Genomic DNA, 7351 nt, shown 5'->3' with positions numbered 1-7351 from the left:
TAATTCTACTCGAGCTCGTCTAGAAAAAATAATGGCACTTAAAACTCGCGGCACCATCATCAGGAGTCGCGCAAGATGGCATGAACAAGGAGAACGCAACAACAAATATTTTTTAAACCTTGAAAAAAGAAACCACTCCAGAAAGTTAGTCTCTAAACTGAAGCTACCGAACGATTCTGTCATAACTAACCAGTTTGACATTTTAGAAGAACAAAGTAAATTTTATAAATCGCTATATACCTCGCAACACGCGGAAAATGTTAAGAAACCGGAAGAGGGCGTTTTCTTTAATCCCAGCAACATCTCAGCTTTATCGGACCATGAACAGGCTCTATGTGAAGGTTTGATTACAGAAAATGAGGCTTTCAAAGCACTCAAAGAATTTGCAGCAGCCAAAACTCCGGGTACCGATGGTCTGTCGACTGAATTTTTAAAATTTTTCTGGCCTGAGCTTAAATCTCTAATTGTTGAAAGTTTTAATTATGCTTTTCTTAACGGCTCCTTGTCGATATCCCAACGACGAGGTATAATTTCGCTTATTCCCAAAAAAAAATAAAGACAAAACCATCCTTGAGAACCTAAGACCAATATCTCTTTTAAACGTTGATTACAAAATTCTCACTAAAGTTTTGGCTAATCGTTTAGAAAAGGTATTACCTAAAATAATAAATCCCGACCAAACCGGTTATGTGAAAGGGCGATACATTGGAGAAAATATCAGATTGATCCAAGATTTGATGTTCCATTTGGATAAAGAAAATTCGCCTGGCATCGCCGTTTTTGTCGATTTCCGGAAAGCCTTCGACACAATTGAGTGGAACTACCTGGAGAAGGCTCTCACACTCTTTAACTTTGGGCCCGATTTCCTACAATGGTTCAAGACTGTATATTCAAATATTTCTAGCTGTATTCTCAACAATGGTCACGCTTCTCACTTCTTTTCTTTAACTCGTGGAGTGAGACAAGGCTGTCCAATATCAGGCCTTCTTTTTGTTATTGGTCTTGATCTTCTCGCAAGAGCCATCAAAAATCACGATCTTATTAAAGGAATTACAATAAGAAACCATGAAATAAAAACCACCATGTATGCAGATGACACCACAGTCTTTCTTAGCGATACAGAATCTGTTCCCCATTTACTCGAACTGCTAAACCAATTTAAGGTTATCTCCGGCCTAGAAGTCAATTCCACCAAAACCGAAGCTATGTGGCTCGGCAAATGGAAAAATAGATGTGATACACCTTTCAATTTTAAATGGCCCGTCGACCCGATCTGCGCTTTAGGCGTCTTCTTTTCCTACGACACCACAAAAGCGGATAAGCTTAACTTCGACGAAAAGTTGCGAAGTATGGAAAAAGTTTTGAATATTTGGAAAAATAGGAAACTGACTTTAATTGGCAGAATAAATATCGTTAAAACTCTAGCCTTATCCAAATTAATTTTCAACAGCTCTAACCTCAGTTTACCAAAGGACTTGCCTGACACGATCAACAACATGATTTTTAATTTTATTTGGGAAGGTAAACCTCCCAAAATAAAGAAAACTACAGTCATAGGACAAAAAAACAAAGGCGGCCTAAAAATGATTGACTTTAAGGTAATGGAAACCGCTTTAAAAATCTCATGGATTAACAGGATACACCAAAACTCTTCCTCCTCCTGGAAAATTCTCATTGAACATTTCTTTAGGCAACATGGCGGCCTTTCTTTCCTATTAAACTGCAGATACAATTCAAGGCAACTTGATCTAAACAATGCACCACCCTTTTACCAAGTGATATTAAAGCATTGGCAGGAAAACAAACATATTATCTCAGAAGACAATATTAAACGGCAAAATGAAATTATATGGAATAATAAAAACATCTTAATAAACAAACACATGATCTATTTAAAACAATGGCACCAAAGCGGCATTACCTTTATTAGCGACTTGCTTGATGATGATTTTGGTTTCTTATCACATACCACATTTCAACAAACTTTTCAGCTGAAAATCCCGTTCACAACTTATTATGGTCTAATAAACGCAATTCCACCAAGCTGGAGATGCGAAATCAAAGCAGCAAAAGACCAATTTGAAAACGAAAATGCGTCGCAAGAATCCCCTTTACGCAATATTATTAACACCCGTTCTGTTTATGCAGCTATTACGGATCATTACTTCCAACCTCCAACTGCTGAACAAAGACTTCTACGGTATGGTTTCTCCCAAGAAAGCCTAAAAAATGTTTACAACTTCCCTTTTGCAATTACGATCGAAACAAAGCTTCAAATCTTTCAATATAAAATCATCCATAATATACTTCCTACCAGGTATTCGCTTTTTCGTATGAATTTATGCGACTCTGAAACTTGTCATTTATGTAAAACGCAGCCGCAAACATTGCCTCATCTACTCTACCGATGTCCAAAAATTTCTAATTTCTGGACTGCATTTCAAAAGTGGTGGTCCGAAAAACAACAAAATACAATTACTCTTTCAGAACGCGATATCCTTTACGGCTGGCATGACAACGCCATACAAACAAAAGATATTTTAAATTACATATCACTTGTAGCTAAGTATTATATCTTTTGTACGACCCAAGACTGCGATGATGTACCTTTTGACGGCTTTCCTCCTTTTCTAAAAAACAGATTGGATACTCTACAACATATTGCAGTTAGAAATAAAACTATTAACAATTTCGAATTAAAGTGGAAAGACTTTATGTAAGCTTATTTCCTTGTTTATTTATTTTATATTTTTTCATTTACTTTATTTTCCTATGTACCTGTACCTTTATTTTCATATGTAAATTGTAACAGTTTATAAACTACGTAACTTAATTGTAACTTACGTCTGCTCTTTTTTTTTTCTTACACTGTAACATTTGTACAATGTTAAAATGGCAATAAAGATATTAAAAAAAAAAAAAAAAAAAAAAAAAAAAAAAGAAGCCGCTTACTGAAGGAGCATGATTAAATTTAATTCTGACAGTCTCAAATTATTTAGAAATAAACAGTACCCCTTAAAGTACTGCTCGACAGCTTTCATTTGAATGGTCACATTCTGGGCTTCACCCCTCACTAGTCCCTAGTCGTCTGTCGCAAAAAATTGAGATGCCAAAGGATGATGTAGCCTGCGTAGCAGGTGCCTGTGCAGTTATTGAGCGCGCGTTTGGGAAACGCGAAAGGCGCGAGAAGGGGGGAATATCTCTGCCTTTTCGGTAGCCGACATGTCACAAAATCTTCGACATTCACGTTTAGACTGTCTGCTACATCACCCCCCCCCCCCCCCCCCAACACGTCTTAATATTAAATGAATAATGGTAACAAAGAGACAATTTGGGATGAGTCAGGATAGGGCTTCAACCTTAGACATAAGGGACGGACCACTATTTTTCTGTAGGGGGGGGGGGGTATGAAAAATATTAAAAAATGTTTGTTTGGCCAAAAAAGACAAAACAAACCTGCTTGCAAACACGGTATGTATGAAAAAAATGTTGCAAATGTTCGCATAAAATGTTTGCAGAAGTGCATAAATTAAAAAAGAAATGCAGAGTAAAATTTTCATACCCCTCTTCAGGAAAAAAAAAATGGTTCGTCCTGAACAGTTAGAGAATTCTGACTCATGATTGATACTGCGGGGCCAGGATATAGAGATACGGTGGCCTGGAAGGGACATCGACTTCTTTTTTCTCCGCGACTTCTAGAGAAGACTCTTGAATATGATAATTTTCCCGTAATCTTTCACGCTGTTTCTTTCATTGTTATTCCAACAAACCTCTTAATCAGTCATTATTGACATTCTTTCCGTGTCACTGGTTCGTTCACTCAGGTGACAATTGTCTCCAAGGCTTTTAAAAGGTCTGATATGACAACATGCATAATCAAAAGAAAAATCAGAAAATCTTTCAATCTGTCCATAAGTAGGGCAGTGCGATTTCTTTGCCACGTACTACGCAAAACACTGAACTTAGCTGGTACAATAGCTTAGTCACCCTGGTTGACCCTGGTTAGGCATGGGCGGTTTTATTAATGAAGCTCCTTTTTTTAATCCCGCGTGACACTATTTAAAAATAGATCATTATAAACCACCAGCTGAGAGAGAGCTCAATAATAGAAAAGACTGGAAGATATTTGATACAATTGTGTAAAACGTTTACGGGCAAAAAAATCCTTTAATTTAGTGATCCAAAAAGGTCGGGTTAAATATGCGTTCTATAGAGCAAAATTAAGATTTTGCTATCAAAAATTATAACAAGAAATAAAATAAATATCTATTCAAAGTGGAAGTCAGATTAATTCTCTTAAGTACCACAATGTACTTACACAGCACATCAATTCTTCCTTCAGTGTCCAGCACTTCTTTCACAGCTTTCTCGACTGATTCATCACTACACACGTCCATCTGCTTGATAATCAATGTGTCTCCAAGATATTCCTTTCCTTCTTCCTCCAGTTGTCCTTTCTTCGCCAGATTTCTCATGGTGGCGTAAACCTTGAAGCGTTTCTCGTCATCTTTGGCGAGAAACACCGCTGTAGCGAGTCCTATGCCGCTAGAACAACCAGAGATCAGCACGATTTGGGGAGCCATGTTGGTCGCTTCACATCCACACACGCGATCCGGCAGTGTTGTGTTGAGTGAAAACTATGAGTGTTATCTTTATATGTTTTGTGGAGACACAGAGTCCGCAGATGAAAGATATGATTATGCATGCAATCCCAGTGGTATCAGAATATTTTCAATTATGCTAATGTCTTTAATTGAGACGGATAATCGACAATAAAAATCTGTATATCAAAACACAATTGAACTAATCCATCAGGAATCCTATTGTTTTTTTTTTCCTGCCGTAACGGATGGCGATCTGTTCAGTCATAGTTAGTAGCTAACTATGGTTCAATCGGGGAAAAGAAAAATGGATTTTCATCTAAGTGGAGTACGTACGTTGATTTTACGCTTGCTATTTAATTTTGACAAAAGTGCATCACTGATACGCACGTTTGTAAGAATTCACGTAGCGAATGAAATTAATACTGACATAACAATTTTATTGAAGAATATTATACGCAATAAGTCATAATTAAAAAAGCCGTTACCCGTAAGGTCTTTTTTTGGGCTTCATGTAGATTGTTTGGGGGTAAAAAGATGACCGTAAAAGACCGTGAAAGGATCGACCTTTCTATTCACTAAAACTGAGGTCAAATTAATACATTTCACGCAAGAATTAGAAGAACGTTTGAATATGTTATAACAATCAGAAAATAAGGAATTTTTAAGTAGTGTTGTAAATTAGTGGTCGACTTAGCTGAAATTTAATAATGATTTCAATTTAAACTGAATTATATATTCTCCTTATTTGGTCTCGTTTAGGGAGGTTTCACTTTTATAAAGAATGGTCACCCGATTTGTTCCCAAGAAACTAATCTTCGCGATTGTAATGTAAATAATTGCTGTTGACATCTGTTGACACAAAACTAATATAGTTTTGATATTTCTAAGTGCCCCGTGATGCGGTGATTTACGACCGGGCCGATCTGAAGGGAGCGATGAATTCGAAATTTCAAAATGAATCGGTGCTTGTAAATGGCGATCCAACCGAGGCGCCCGCGATCATCTCCAATCCAACAGGACCAACAAATGTTGATTTATACGTCCATCATGTGTAACCTGCGAGTGTTCTTTCTGCCGGCCGCGTGTTTATCATTAATTTAGAGCTTACATACTAAAGTTTCAGCCATGTCGGAACTTTCTCATACCCCCCGGGGGGGGGGTACTCCATATAATGTGCTATACGGGGAGGCTCCGCCCGAAAGGGGTACCTTTTTCAGGCTTCAGGTATATAAAAGGGTAGGGATTTCACAAGTTTTGGTATATGAAAGGGTATGAAAATCCGTCATTTAGATTTTTAAAAGGGCCTTTAATTAAAATATTTCGAACAGACGCACTTTATGGCTGTATTATTTTAATTTAGTAAGCGCTGCATGAAAATGACAAGAAAACGTCCTGTTCTAAGTCTATGCCATGTCTTTTAGGTATATGAAAGGGGTACCTTTTTTCTTTTTGGTATACGAAAGGGGTACAATTTCTGTCAAAATGGTATATAAAAGGGTAAGGGGTAAAAGCTTGGGGCGGAGCCTCCCCGTATAAAACTTTTTTGAGTGCCCCCCCCCCCCCCGGGTATCATACGTTCTCAGTCTCGACGTTCTTATAAAACTGATAAGTTGTAAAAAATAAACCACTAATGCAATGGTCACACGACACATCTCCGCGGCCCGGCCAAGACCTGTACGCATGCGCACAGCCTATTACCCGTGGAGTGGCAGCCATGGACAGCTGTTTCGTCCTTGTAAGGACTCATCAGCATGGCATAGCCAGGAAGGGTCTTACATAAGATCATAGACCCCGCCGTTTACTCCAGAGGCGAACCCGAAGGTTGCTTTTAAACCCCAGCTCCATATGGAACCATATGGGAGCTGTGGCTGGGACTGTAGAACAGTCTCGGCAATGCGTAAGGACAGTTTTCTGGAAAGTGAAACGTTTGGTTATGGGCTCCTGGCACTTGATATATAGCAAACCCGGGGAATAACAATGAGAAATTTGGCCACAACTACATTGTACTTGTGAAATATACAGCGACAGAAGTTCATAATTCTGGATTTCTGACAGAGATACTAAAGATTTATCAATTTTATTGATTGTGCTTAGTGTAATGATTCGTAAAACGGTGTATAGGAAAAAGAACAAAAAATAAAGAAAGAAAATGATGGAATGGGAAGTCTTCCTTTTCTTTCAATTTTTCCCAGTTTTTCTCAATTTTCCGGCCTGTTTGATTGTTCTGAGAGAGGACTGGATCGAATTGTCCAGCGCACGCGCGCAGTTGATGGTCACAACGAAAATGGCGGAAAATGGTGAGGTTTTGAAGTTTGAAAGACTGAAATAGCTGAAGTCTTTGACATTGTGCCAATGAACAAACAATTGGAGCTTATTTGTGTTGTTTCTTTTTCAGCGTCTCCTGCTATACCTTCCGAGAATGAGGATTCTATAGGTAAAATAGAAATAACGTTATTGAGAATCCCTCGTTCCGAATTTCGGTTGCATGGTGCGAGTTTGCTTCCGAATTGTTTGACAGTTTGCCAGATTTTAGTTTACTGATTTGTTAATGGCTACTAGCATAAGTATATTTTAATTTGTCCTGTTTTTCTGTGTATTTTTTAATTTTAGGTAACAGCGGATCTGTGCGAATTTTAGCGCCGCCGAAGTTTACACTGAGACAGGACGTGTCTGGCAGAGTGACGGTAAACAAATCATCTAATGTCAGGGTTGTATTGTGATGTTTGAAAATAAACACGGCATTTTTT

The 7351-nt window shown here is 38.0% G+C and overlaps 1 long non-coding RNA gene and 1 pseudogene across 1 annotated transcript; one reads left to right on the top strand and one right to left on the bottom strand.

The window, feature by feature from the left end:
* Positions 1-3773: 3773 nt before the first annotated feature.
* Positions 3774-4714, bottom strand: LOC144641078 (retinol dehydrogenase 8 pseudogene; annotated as a pseudogene).
* Positions 4715-6764: 2050 nt separating this feature from the next.
* On the top strand, positions 6765-7308 carry LOC144641079 (uncharacterized). Its single transcript, XR_013568490.1, has 3 exons — positions 6765-6901; positions 7000-7038; positions 7215-7308. It is a non-coding gene; the product is annotated as an uncharacterized LOC144641079 (long non-coding RNA).
* The last annotated feature ends 43 nt before the right edge of the window (positions 7309-7351 follow it).

Source organism: Oculina patagonica, unplaced genomic scaffold (assembly GCF_052425735.1).
Source record: "Oculina patagonica isolate OP01 unplaced genomic scaffold, crgOcupat unplaced666, whole genome shotgun sequence".
NCBI classification, from domain to species: Eukaryota; Metazoa; Cnidaria; class Anthozoa; order Scleractinia; family Oculinidae; genus Oculina; species Oculina patagonica.
The sequence above is the reverse complement of the archived record's forward strand: the minus strand, read 5'-3'. Positions and strand labels throughout refer to the sequence as shown.